At 37.2% G+C, this 14,485-nt stretch overlaps 1 protein-coding gene across 12 annotated transcripts in view; it reads left to right on the top strand.

Moving 5' to 3' along the window:
• Positions 1–14,485, top strand: part of NRCAM (neuronal cell adhesion molecule) — a 215,444-nt gene that overhangs the window by 16,678 nt on the left and 184,281 nt on the right. The window lies entirely within an intron of this gene.

The raw sequence follows: 14,485 nt of genomic DNA, 5'->3' as shown, positions 1-14,485 counted from the left end.
AGAAGTAATTCAAATAAGAAAACACAGCTACATGGAGAAGGATGTGATTAATAATTAAAAGCTATGAAACACAACCCATGAGCCACCCTGGATCAAACCACTCATATCTTCTCTGAACTATTGTAATAGCCTTCTATGTGGCTTTCCTATCTCAGCTTTGCTCCCCTTAAGCCTATTGATATAGCTGTTCCAGTTTTTAAAATGGAAGTCAGATCATGTCACTCCTTTGCTCAAAACCTCCCGACGGCTTCCCATTTCACTCAGAGTGAAAGCTAGAGGCCTCGCAATGATGTGCCAGCCAGAGATCATCCAGCACCTCATTCCATCTCTGCCTTCATCTACTTATCTCCCCTTGCTCACTCCCTTCTGCCACCCTGTTTTCAAACACCCAAAGTAATACCTCAAGGCCTTTGCATTTACCTGGAACCCTTGTCTTTTACCTGCAAAACGCTTTCCCAATGACTCTCACACTCAAGTCCCTCAAATTTTTATTCAAATCACACCTCAAAGAGGTTTATCCCTGACCAACATATCTGAAATTGTAGCCTTTCCCCATCTTTGCACCCTCATCCTTTTACCATACTTTATTTTTCATTCTAACCTATTATATTTATTTATGTACTTATTTTGCTTATTATTTTGTTTTCACCCACTAGAATGTAAGCTACGGGAGAGCAGGGATTTCTGCCTTCTTTTTCCACTGCTGTCTCCAGCACCTAGGACAGTGTCTGGTACCTACTGGGTACCCTGTACTATTTGTCAAATAAACAAATCATGGAAATTTTTTTTAACCATCATCCAAGAATACTTATACTTTTCTATTTATCATCAGACAGAGTGGGAATGTGAGAGAGAGAGAGAGAAAGAGAGAGAGAGAGAAAGAGAAACATCAACATGAGAGAGACACATGGACGGCTTGCCTCCCGCAGGACCCTACCAGGGCTGGGGATGAAACACACCAAGGTATGTGCCCTTGACATGAATCATGGAAGTTTAACTGGAAAAGAGAACTTATATTCTCTAAAAGTAATGAAAGTCTTGGTCTTCAATTTTGTTTCCTGAAGTTATTTTCATTGAAATAAATTCATTTCTGTAAACTAAAAATAAAAATAATAAATAAATGTAATGAAAGTCTTATATCACACAATAAAAAAAAAACCTTAAAATGAAAGAAGTATAGTGCCTACACAACCCATGTCTACTGATAGGCATGGTTCCTGGGTATGCCAGATAGTTGATTCAGAAAAGAAAGGCCTTGGATTCTCCACTGTCATGCTTTAATGCAAATGATGCTGGGAGTAGCAACAAAAATAAAGGGGGAAAAAAAAGTGATGGAAATTGCAAATGGTTGCTTTGCTTCCAAAGTAATGATTCTCAAAGCAAAGGAATTGAATAGGAAATACATTAACAAAAACTCTGTGTCTCTGAAAATGCAAACTTCATTTACATTCTAATCTGCAGTTTGTCAAACTCAGACCCAGGGTCAGAGGCACTTGTATTTGCATAGACCTTGCTTTGTTAATTCACCTCTGACTAAACCTCTGAATTCCTTTTTATGATGGTGGCAATAAAACCAAGTTCTCATAATACCAGCAACATTTATACAGCACTTAGACAATTCCTTACCGAATTGTCCCCAGAGACCTTAAGAGATAGGTCAGGATTATTAACCCCATTTTGTACACAAAGAGGAAGTAATTTGCTTAATGTCACCTGATAAGCTATTGAATTCATAATTTAACTGCTTTATTTAGAAATAATGTCTCATTCAATACAGGTCATGTTACATTAAAGATGACCTCTTTTTACATGGATAGCTTCATATTTGGACTTAACTTTAGTTAGTGATCTGGAACTAATAGTAGTTCAGATTTCTGTAAGACCAAGGTTTCAAATTCTCAACTTGGGAAACAGATCTAGAGAACTGAGAGATTTGAGACTCCCAAAGCCATTTTGGTATTGATCAGGAAGAGGCCACTCTTCCAGATACTACTATGGAGAAATTTGCAATAGTAGGCTTAGGTGTGCTTGGGGATCTTCCCAAGCCATAATTTAAATCCTGTTTGAATTCCTTTGCTTTTATTTTTTAGGTTAATAAAGTTCCCCTTGATTTGAAAAATCAGTATAACTAAAATTGGCAATCAGTGATTGCATAGAACACAGAAGAATGGAAACAAAATCCTCATTAGGAGATCCCAAGTGCCAATCAATATTATGGGAAACACAGAATAAACATTGCTGAAGCTACATTAAAATTGTATTGTGAGCCCCTTTTATTTTGTTTCTGTCATGGTTTATTTCTTTTTCCTCCCAGAACAGTATTATGAAAAGATCTCAAATTCAGTTCAATGAACATACCAACTAATCAGGAAGTTGTGAGGAAAAATAAAAGTGAGAGGACTACTTGTGAGTTCATGTCTGTAGCAAGAAGAGACTAGAGTATCTAAAGAGCATTTTGAAATAAAAATGACTTTCTAACTTTGAAGACTGATATTAAAAAAAAAAAAAAAGAAATGTCTAGTTATCGAAACGTTTGAAAGTTTTTCATACCTCTTTCATTTCATCTTTATGGTGAGATTTGTTTAGTGCCAACAACAAAAAATGCACAACCAAATTATACTTTTAATTTAAAAAATATTCTCCTTTCTTTTATTTTATGGGAAATGCATTCATTCTCCTTTACTGTTCCTAGATCTAATTTACTGCATTGTTATCCCTTTCTTTACAATCTGACTTATTATATGTAATATCTGCCAGGAATGTGAAGTACAGTTTTGATAATAATGGATGATTTAGTTGGGCCTTTAAAACTTGGTGTTAAAAATCAGAAGAATTTTGCACATGAAATTTAAAAACGTTTTGTATCCAAGTATATTATATTGGTCAGATCAAAGTGTAAATTGATGAAACAATAAAATTGCCAGATTTTAAATTAAGTTCAATTAAACTTTACAATTAATATCTTTGTAAGGCTACATTTAAAAAAGTGATGGTAGTAGCGTCCTCTGCAAATAAGCTATAATTCCTAGGAACTATGAAATCAAGGGAGCTTTGGTGGTTTATAATAAAATGTAGCTAAAACATCCTTGGGAGCATTCTTCTGGCTATATATATTGTCTCCTTAAGGTAATTTAAGCAGAACAAGTTGACAGATCTCAATTGTATAAATGACAATTTGGTGAAAAGGTGAATTATGCAAAGTATGTGAGTCAAATCTATACAACTTTTCTGAACTTTGAGATAGTCTGGAATCTATTATGTTGTTCAGAGGTCAGATTACCTCACAACAAAATTAAATTTGCTCTTTCCTACCCCTATTTTTAGCCAGAATTTGAAACACAGAAATATCTGTCACCTACTTAGTAATTTTTTAAAATCTGCCTAAATTAAAATAGTGAGCATGTGTGGCTCAGTAGATTGAGTATCATCCCATGGACTGAGAAGTCCCAGTTCAATTCCTGGTCAGGGTACAAGCCCTGGTTTCAGACTGGATCCCCAGCAGGGGGCATGCAGGAGGTAGCCGATTGGTGTTTCTATGTCACATCAATGTTTCTATCTCTTTCTCTCTTTCTCCCTTCCTCTGTGCCTAAAAAAATCAATAAAATACATTAAAAAAAAAAAAAAGTGAGCATGTGATAACTTGATTATATATGAAAGGTGGAGTTTTCTTATTTTCTTATATATCTGTTCTTTGCATACAGCATTATGCCAGTCTGTCTGAATTTTTTCTTTTGTTCAACAATAAATATTAACATTAGAATTATGTTTTAAAGGAAGAAATACTATCTATGTGTTGGATTCTTTGTTCAAGTTCTTAAATACTAATCAGATTGATGCAACATTTAGTTAAACATCCCATTGTCACCTTATGTTTTGTTTTTGTTTTATTTATTTTTATTGAATTTATTGGGTGACATTAGTTAATAAAATTATATAGGTTTCAGGTATACAATTCTGTATTACATCATCTGTTCACCACTCCAAGTCAAGTCCATTATCACCTTATGTTAATGAAAGATGCCTAAGTAATTATGTTTTGTGATGTTTGATACACTTTATTTTTTTATAAAATAGTTTCACTGTTTGCCGCCCCCCCCCCCCCCCCCCAAGTATCCATTTTAAATAGTGTTAATCAAGAGTGAGCAACTTAATTTACTAGGCTTACAAATTCAAGTGACTCACTTTTCATCAAACTCGGCTTCATTAGTAGAACCTTAAGAGATTCCATGTTTTGATTAACTCTAGAGAAGTAAAAATTTGAGTGATGTTTATAATTTCTTATTTGATCATGATAATTCTTTGATATGTTAATAGTAACTATCGAAAGCTTCAAAGAGTTTCACCTATTTTTATAATTATATAGAAATTCACTTGAAGTTCTTACCCTTGTTTTTAGCTGGTTATTTTTAAATTGTTAGAGCAGCAAACTTAGTATTATTTTTAATTAAGTGATTCCTCTCTCACCCTTTCCTCCAGTACATCAGTGGCTCCCATTGACCTTTGGATAAAGACGGAAAGATCTCTAGGGTTCTGTGTAGCCAGACCCCCAACTGCTTCTTCAGTCTCATTGGGACCACCCTCCCTTCTCTGTTCTGCTCAGCACACACGCTACCTTCTCAACCCTGTTCATCAGATCTCAGTTCAGTTATCATTTCCTGTAGAAACACCGACCTTCTTGACTAAGCCACTTCCCATCACCACACACTCTGGGAGCTCCACACATCTCTGCTCTGATGACTTTTCAAAGCTGATATTTTAGATTCATTTCTGTGATTATTTGGTCAATATCTATCTCCTGTAGTCAACTATAATCTTCATGAGGGCAAGGAAGGGTCTGATTTGCTGAGGTTTTCATTATTATTTTTCACCACTGTATTTCTGGTGCCCAGCATAAAGGTTGGGAAGTGATAGACATTTAACAAATATTTGTTGACATTTAATAAATATTTGTTGAGTATGTGAGGGAATGAATAAATAATAGCTGTATGAGGGTAGGCCTTCTTTGTTGTTGTTAACCTTCACCCAGGGATATTTTTCCATTGATTTTTAGAGAGAGTAGTAGGGAGGGAGCGAGAGAGAGAGAGAAACACTGATGTGAGAGAGACACATCAATTCGTTGCCTCCCTCCTGGCCCCCATCCAGGACCAGGGATCAAACCCTAAACCCAGGTATTTGCCCTTGACCCAGGTATTTGCCCTTGACTTGGGTATTTGCCCAAACCTGTGATCCTTTGGTCCCTGGGCCAATGGCCCTTGACTGGAATCAAACTTGTGATCCTTTGGTCCCTGGGCCAACGCCCTAACTCCCTTGCCAAACTGGCCAGGGCAGGACTTTTTTTTTTTTTTTTTTTTTTCTGTTCACGACTGTATCTTCAGAGCCTAGAACAGTGTCTGGGCCATAGTATTTGCTCATTAAATATTTGCTGAAGGAATTAATTTTTTCCTGACTTTTCAAAAACATAGAAAGTATTGATGGGATAGTGTGGTATGCAAGTTGATTTTTGCCCCCGCAAATATCATATTATATTCATTAATTTTACAGAGTTAGAAGGACATCCATAGCCATGGTATTTTTATTGTGGTAAATATATATTTAACATAATAATTACTATGCACACCATTAAGTGTGCAATTCAGTGGTTGAATGCTTTTTCTGCATCAGTTGATATGCTCATATGATTTTTATCTTTCATTTTGTTTATATGTCATATGACATTTATTGATATGCACATATTGTACAAGCTTTGCATCCCTGGGATAAAATCCAGTTGGTTATAGTGAATAATCTTTTTAATATGTTTCTAGATCCGATTTGCTAATATTTTGTTGAGGATTTTGGCATCTATGTCATCAGGGATATTGGCCTACAATTTTCTTTCTTTGTAGTGTCTTTCTTTAGTTTTGGAATTAGGATAATGCTAACATCATAAAAAGAGCTTGAAAGTTTTCCTTCCTTTTGAAATTTTGGAATAGTTTGAGGATGATAGGTATTAGTTTTTCTTTGATGTTTGGTAAAACTCCCCTGTGAACCTGTCTGCTCAAAGACTGTTGTTTGTTGGCAGATTTTTTTTATTACTGTTTTAATTTCATTATTTGTCATTGGTTTATTTATGTTTTCTGACTCTTTGTGATTCAGTTTTAGAAGATTATATATTTGTAGAAATTTGTCCATTTTGCCCAGGTTGTCCAATTTATTGTTATATACTTGATTGTAATATTTTTTATAATCCTTTGTATTTCTATTGTGTCTGTTGTTACTTCCCCTCTTTTGTTTCTGATTTTATTTACTTGGGTCCTCTCTCTTTGTTTCTTGATGAGCCTGCCTAGAGGTTTATCAATCTTGTTTATCTTTTAAAAGAACCAGCTCTTGGTTTCATTGATCTTTTGCATTTTTATTTTAGTCTCGATGTAATTTATTTCCTTTCTGAACTTTATTAGTTGCTTTCTTCTCCTTCCTCTAGGCTTCTTTTGTTATCCTTCTAATTTTTTTAGTTGCAGAGGTAGATAGTTTATTAGAGGGTTTTTGTGTTTCTTGAGGTAGGCCTGTAGAACTATGAACTTCCTTCCCAGGATTGCTTTTGCTATGTCCCATAGATTTGGGGTTGTTGTGTGTTCATTTTCATTTGTTTCTAGGAACTTTATTATTTCTTTCTTGATCTCAGTAGTAAGACATACATTGTTTAATAAAATGCTCTATAGCCACCATGTGTTTGAAGATTTTTGAGTTTTTTATTATAATTGATTTCTAGTTTCATGCCATTGTGATCTGATAAGATGCTTGATATGATTTTAAACTTCTTGAACTTGTAGAGACTTATTTTGTGTTCTATCATGTGGTCTGTTGTTGAGAATGTCCCATGTGCACTTGAGAAGAATGTATATACTATAGTTTTGGGGTTAAATGTTCTATAAATGTCAATTAGAACTATCTGATCTAGTGTGTCATTTAGAGTCACTGTTTCCTTGTTGATTTTTTTGTCTGGAAGACCTAGCTAGTAAAGTCAATGGCATGTTAATGTTCCCCACTATGACTATATTGCTGTCAATCTCTCCCTTATAGTCCTCCAAATTAAATACTTTGATGCTTATATGTTTACCATTGTTATATCCTCTAGTTAGATTTATCTTTTTAGTATTATGTAGTGACCTTCTTTGTCTCTTGTTATGGCCTTTGCTTTGAAGTATATTTTGTCAGATATAAGCATTGCTATCCCTGCTTTTTTTCATTTTCATTTGCATGATAATTTTTTTTCAACCCTTTGCTTTCATTTTGTGTGTCTTTTGTTATGATGTGGGCCTCTGTAGACAGTGCATATATGGATCATGTTTCTTGTCTATTCAGTTACCCTCTGTCTTTTGATTGGATCATTTAATCCAATTATATTTAGGGTTATTATTGATAGGCGCTTATTTATTTCCATTTTATTCATTATGCCTATGTCTGTCCCTATATATTTCTTATTATTACAGCAGTCCCTTTAACATTTCTTGCAATACTGGTTTAGTGGTAATAAATTCTTTAAGCACTTTTTTTTTTTTTTGGTCAGGGAAGCTTTTTTTTCACCTTAAATTTTGAGCAATAGCCTTGCTGGATAGAGAAGTATTGGTTTCAGATCCTTGCTTTTCTTTATCTTAAGTAATTAATGTCATTTCCTTCTGGCCTGTAGTGTTTCTGTGGAGAAATCAGCTAACAGATGTTTGGGAGCCCATTTGTAGGTAACAAATTGCTTTTCTCTTGTTTTCTTTAAGAATCACTGTTTGCCTTTAATTTGGGGCAGTTTAATTTTAAGATGTCTTCCTTTGGGCCTCTTGCTTGGGACATTATGTGCTTCTGAAACTTGTGTGACTTTTTACTTTACTAGGTTAGGGAAGTTTTTTGCCATTATTTCTTCAAACTGTTTCTATATCCCTTGCTCACTTTCTTCTACTTTTGGTACTCCTCTGATGCAGACATTGTTACATTTCTTGTTGTACCACAGCTCCCTTAAACAGTTCTCCTGTTTTTTAATTGATTTTTTTTCTTTTTGGTTCTCTGTTTGAGTAATTTTCTCTACCTTGTCATCTAATTCGCTTATCTGACCCTCAGATTCTTCTAATCTGCTGTTTATTCCTTCCAGTGTAACCTTTAGTTCTGTTATGTCATTCTTTATTTTCGACAGGTTGTTTTTTAGTTTCTACAGTTTTTTTATGTTGTTGAGCATTTTTATAATGGTTATTTTGAGCTTTATGTCTGATAAGTTGCCTATCTCCATTTTATTTAACTCTTCCTCTGGAGAATTCTCTTGTTTTTTTATTTGGGGCTTCTTTCTTTGTCTTTCATCTGGGCTGCTTATTTGGGTTTGTTTCTCAGTATTAGATTGATCTGCTATGACTCATACTCTTGGTAGGATGGCATTATGTGGTAGATGACCTGTGGGACCCAGTGAATGTAGTCTCACTCATCACCAGACCCGGATGTTCTAACAATGTCTCTTGTGCATGTTGTATAGGCCTTCCTATTGTAATCAAGTCTTTTTTTTTTTTTTTTTAATCCTCACCCAAGGATATTTTTCCATTGGCTTTTTAAATAGAGTGGAAGGAAGGGAAGGAGAGAGAGAGAGAGAGAGAAACATCAATTGGTTTCCTCCCACTCAATCCCAACCAGGGCCAGGTATCAAACCTGCACACAGGTATGTTCCCGTGACTAGAATCGAATCTGCGACTTTTTGGTTTGTAGGCCAATGCTCTATATGCTGAGCCAAACCAGCCAGGGTTGTAATCGAGTCTTAATTGCTATTGTCCCATTCATGCATGAGCTCAACACTCAGGCTGGCTGACGGTGAAGATCTACCCTCAACACAGTGTGCAGGCTGCTGTGCAGGTACTTATCACAGGAAACTGAATTCACCTCAGCAGGTTTTCAAGCCTGCCAATATCTTCCTGTGGATGTACTGCTTGTGAAACTTATTGGATCCTGCTCTGTTGTTGTCTGAAGCTGGCCACTGCATCTAATGGTTTTGGGCCTCTTCTGATATTTTCTCATGCAGTCCAATGTCAGACACTGTTTGTGACTGGCCCTGAGTATCCTTTTTGGAGCTATCAGCAATCCACAGTTTGTGGCTCCCTCTTTTGAGGCTGGGTGCATGTGGAAGGCACCAAGCTGTGCACCAAGGTCTGCTTTTACTAGTCTTGGGCCCAATACCAGGTCAGGAAAAAACTCAAAGCACCCGTAGATCTGCCTCTTCCTACAGGATGACTGTTAGTTTCAATCACTTAATGAGCCTCTGGTTGTAGTCCTCAGCAGAACATAAACTCCACAGGGTGGGGTGAGAGGGTTTTCAACTGGTGGAGCTATTGCTTTTCCTCAGGCTAAAATTGCATTGATGGGAAAGCTCTGTCTGAGAAAGAGGTCTTCTGCAGCCTGGGGAAATGACTCGGCACAGAGATCCTGGTAGCTGTCTTCTCAGGTTTCTCCCCAGAGCCACCAGCTTCAGACTCTCACACAGCTCTATTCCACTCTGCCCTCCCTCTGCTGGAGCTCAAGATGAGTAGCTTCAAACAAAATTTTGTATGTTGGCCCTTTAAGAGGGTGCCTGAGTTTCTAGCTGCTCTTCCGTCTGGACAGAACTTTTGGTACTATTCACAGCCTGATGTGACATGGGCACCTTTGCTAATTCTGTTAGTTTGGGCTGGGGAGCCCAACTTGGAGTTTAGTCCCCAGACTTGTCAGGGGGACCCCCCACAGCTGAGATATTCCCTCCAGAATTTAGCTGCTACCTGTGAGAGCCCAGCCAGCCCTCTTGCACCTCTGTACTACCAGCCTCTATGTGGTTTCTTCTTTATGTCCTTGGTTATAAAGTTTCTCTCCAGCTGGTCTTTGTTTGGTTATTCAGGATGATTTTTCTATATTTTAGTTGTAATTCCAGTTTGATCCTTTGAGAAGGTCAGTGTAGCTTCCACTTAATCTACTACTATCTTGGAATCTCCCTAATTTCATTTACTGCCAGGAAGGTTGGTCTAGTGTTAGGTTCGTTCTAGACTGCTCATGTCTCTGTGGGAAGGGCTGCAACAACTCTGCTGGGCACTCAAGTTCTAGCCATCACCCTCACTCTGTGGCCAGGCTGGTCCTGTTTACTCAGTGGCCACAGAGCCCTGGGAGGGCAGAAGGAGCAGGGCAGAGAGAGTGGAGAGGGGGGAGGCTGTTGGCAGGAAGAAGCAAGGGAGGGGTGGGCTGAGGAGGAGGCATGACTGTTTGGTTTATATTTAATGCTGTTGAAAAATATTTTCTCATTATCTGCTAAAACAATTCTTAGGACCTTCATGCATTTACTGACCATTTAACCAGCCTTCTTTAAACTCCTTCTCTCCTAGGAGAAGTAAACACTGTTCATTTAATTGTCTTTAATAGGACTTATTTAATATATTTTAATTACTTTTGTGCTACTGCTCTGAATACACTGATATTTTAAAATGAAATCTTTCTTAGATTATAGACACAGAAAAAAAGACCAGTGAAGAATAGTTTCAATTTAAGATTTTTTTATGTTCATGACATGCTGACTCTAACTAGATTGGGTAGAGGTAGCCAGTGTGACAAACCCCCAAATTGTAGAAACTTCACTGGATTAGCATTCCTTTCCTACTCATGTAATAGTCCAGTATTCCTAATGTAGATCATTTATGTCAAGGACCTATGCTGACAGAGGCAATGCCATGCGATTTCCAGTAACACTGAACATTGGCATTCAGCTTGCAGTGGAGAGATAGTGGGGTGGGAAAGACATACTTGCTTCTTAAACATCTGGGCAAAGAAGTGATACATATTAGCTCTCTTACATCTCACAGTCTCCCCCAGATACAGAGGGAACTGGAAATGTAGACCCTGGATAAGCATTCTTCCCACAAGCACTCTACATATGATAGCTAACCATTACTTACACTAGATTGCTAGGCTTCTATGCATAGTTACAGTAATTCCTTCTATAAAACCATAAAATGAACCATGTACTATGTACTATGAAATGTTACAATAATGATTGTGACAGTGTGTACTGATAGTAAGATGGCGTATGTCCAACATGCCATTGAACAATGTAATTTGCCCACTATTGGATGTTTATACCAGTCTATTAGGTGGCAAATGATGATGTCACTTGAAGCAGTCAGAGCTTCTGGGGGTGGTGACTCAATCTGTTTAATTTGATTTATCAAGGGATCAGTGGTTTTCTTTCTCTGAAAGGTAAAGCAGGATGCACATTGGTTCACCTGCAAGTTTCTTATCAGAATGGATCCCATCAGCCTTGCTCCCATCCTGACATTTAAGAGGCCATGGCCTGACATTTAAGAGATCAGGGAGTTGGTCCCAAGTCCCAACAAATATATTAGTCTTGCAAAAGGCTAAAATTGGGGATAAAGTCATGACCTTGTGTCCCCAGAACACCGGCCAGCCAGGTGGTGGTAGACATTGCCCCCTCTGGGCACCATCTGGTTGAGGTGGTAGTTGGAGAACTTGCTTTATTTTAGACCATACTCTCCACTTTTTGGAATGTATGATGCTTCATAGTCTGCTGAAATGGTGAGAACTGGGTTTCAAGATGAATTTTGCCTTTTTCCATGCCAAGCTGAATTAAGCTGCTGATGAAAGACATACATCAGAGAAACTAAAGATAAATGCCAATTTTAATAGGGTTATTTGTCCTTTTCTCTCCAGTGAATAAGTATGAATGGACACCATATTCAGTCAAAAGATCATGTCAAAAGCAGAAAGTTAAGAAAAAAGAAGTATTTCAGGGTTAGTCCATGATTTTGATACTACTGAAGTTTTGTTAATACCAAAGATTAAAAATAATTTATAAATTGCTATCATTTTATAGTGATAAAAATGCAGAATAATTTTGCATGATACAGAATATAAATGTATTTTTACATGTAAGATTTTTAAAATTGATATTCTAAAATGTATTTCTCAGCTATATTTACTTGTTAAGAGTATAAACAGGAAATAATTGTCACAGTTGAAAACAGGATTGGCTTGAGGGGTCAGATGCTTGATATTTTAACATAATTTATCCTTTGCTATATCATCAATAAGGCCAGTTTTTAGATATCAACCTCACAGGATCCAAAAAATAAGCATGTTTGATGTCCTCATAGTTGTTCCAGAGAGTCTAAATCAAATGAGATTTTGAGTGTTTTTGCTTGATGATAATTTTTTACCAACTAGTGTTTGCAATAACAGATTTGCAGTTGTATTAAATGTTATGGATTGAACATTTAAAAACAAAAACAGCCCTGGCCAGTTTGGCTCAGCGGTTAGAGCATCGGCCGGCGGTCTGGAGAGACCCGGATTCGGTTCCCGCTAAGGGCACGTACTTCGGTTGCAGTTTGTCCCCGGCCCTGGTTGGTCGTGCGGGTGGCAGCCACTCGATGTGTCCCTTCACGTCGATGTTTCTCACTCTCTCTCCCTCCCACTCTATCTGTACAAAAAATGGAAAAATATCCTCAGGTGAGGATAAAATAATAATAATAATAATAATTCCTGCAAAAAATTTATGCCAACCAATAGTTCGGTCTACTTTGGAAAGATTAGGGGAAGGTCAATACTTTATTTTTCCATGAGTGGCTAAGGCAAGTATTCACTTTCTTGAATTATTGAATTTTTATCTAATACTTACTTTCATTGTAATTGGTTTATTGTGTGTACTGTGGCCTTTGGATTTACATTTTTCTTTTTCTTTCTTTCTTTTTTGTAATTCTCACCCAAGGATATTTTTCCATTGATTTTCAGATGGAGTGGGAGAGAGGAGTGGAGGGGGGAGAGAGAGAGAGAGAAAAACATCAATGTAAGAGAAACACATCAATTGATTGCCTCCTGCATGACCACAACCAGGGCCGGGATCAAACTGCAACCAAGGTATGTGGCCTTGACCAGAATCGAACCTGCAACTCTTTGTTTCCACGGGCCAACACTCCAACTGCTGAACCAACCCGGCCAGGGCAGGTTTACATTTTTCACCTTTTCTGAAGGCTACTTTTAGTAGGATAAGTTGATCGTATTTTGGTTTAAAAAAATTAAACTTACTTTGTTATTGGAAAAATAATTTTTAGCAAAGATGTATTACCCTATTCCATTGATCTAAATGTGTTTCAGAGCAATGAAAACCCACTGACACCATTGTCAAAGCAAGAATAATGAATGTAATATGAATTCATCCCCTAGAAATGTTTGGAGTAATTGCTGACATGGTAATTCAATAAATACATAGTCTTTTGGTGGTCTTTGCAAAGGCTTGAGGCTTTAACATCACAAGGAGCTTAAAAATGAAGCTGTGCCCTATCAATAATAACACTCGCAAGGATGAAATCATTTTTCCACACAATGTTTGTGGGAAACCATTCCTATGCAAAACTACATATGTGTTTTTCTCAGGATAATTTTTCCTGAATTGAACTATAAAACTATTCAAACTAATTAAAAGAACCATAGTGACTCTTCTTTAAAATTTATGTTCAAAAACATTTTCTTCCACTTTAAATTTTACTCCTATGCAAAAAAAAAAAAAAAATCTTCTTCCACACTGTACCCAGAAGTATGTTCATACTTTCCCCTTTTATTATTAATAAAAGATATACTTGGCAGAGGAACATAGAGGTGATAGTGCAGTTAGGTGTCACTAAAAGCTGGAAACCACAGTCGCAGGGGAGGTAGTGGTAGTTACCAGCTCGGGCTGTGGGCACTTCCCACTGACAGCTGCTGAGCTCTCCCCATTTGTGTCCTTCCTGCAGGCATTAATCCTGTGGACCACCTTCCCCTCTCCTGATCCTCTTAGTTCTTAGCTTCCTTAATACCTCCCTCTCAGTTTGACCACTCTATCTGCTACTGTTTCCCTACCCTTAAATCTCAGTAGCACCCCAACTCCAAGTTTATTCTGTCCTCTCAGAAGCCATAGGGTAAAGATGAAAAAGCACAAGCTTTGAATTTAGACAGAAGCAGTATGTATTACAGATGTACACTTGTTAGTTGTGTGACTAGGGTCATTTACTTAACTTCTCAGTGCTTCAGTTTTTGCCTATGTGTTGAAGCAATAGGATACTTACAGAATTGGTGCATCTCCTACAATATGTACACAGAGTCTGGGACATAGCAGTATCCCATTAAATATTCTCTTATCTCTTGTAGGTAAAAATTACAGTAAAATTGCCCTGGCTAGTTTTCTCAGTGGTTAGAGTTTTGGCCTGCAGACCTATCAGTTGTGAGTTCAATTCCGGTCAAGGGCACGTACCTCGGTTGCAGTTCATCCCTGGCCCTGGTTGGGGCCATACAGGACGCAACTAGTCAATGTGTCTCTCTTATATCTATGTTTCTCTTTCTTTGCCTCTCTCCCACTTTCTCCCTTCCACTCCATCTGAACAAAAATAGAAAGAATGTCCTCGGGTGATGATTAAAAAAAAAATTAACTTTTAAAGTGGGCTTTAATTCAGAAAATACTCTATAATGCATGCATAAA

Source organism: Molossus molossus, unplaced genomic scaffold, assembly GCF_014108415.1.
Source record: "Molossus molossus isolate mMolMol1 unplaced genomic scaffold, mMolMol1.p scaffold_m16_p_7, whole genome shotgun sequence".
Lineage (NCBI taxonomy): Eukaryota > Metazoa > Chordata > Mammalia > Chiroptera > Molossidae > Molossus > Molossus molossus.
This window is presented reverse-complemented; position numbering and strand designations above follow the sequence as displayed.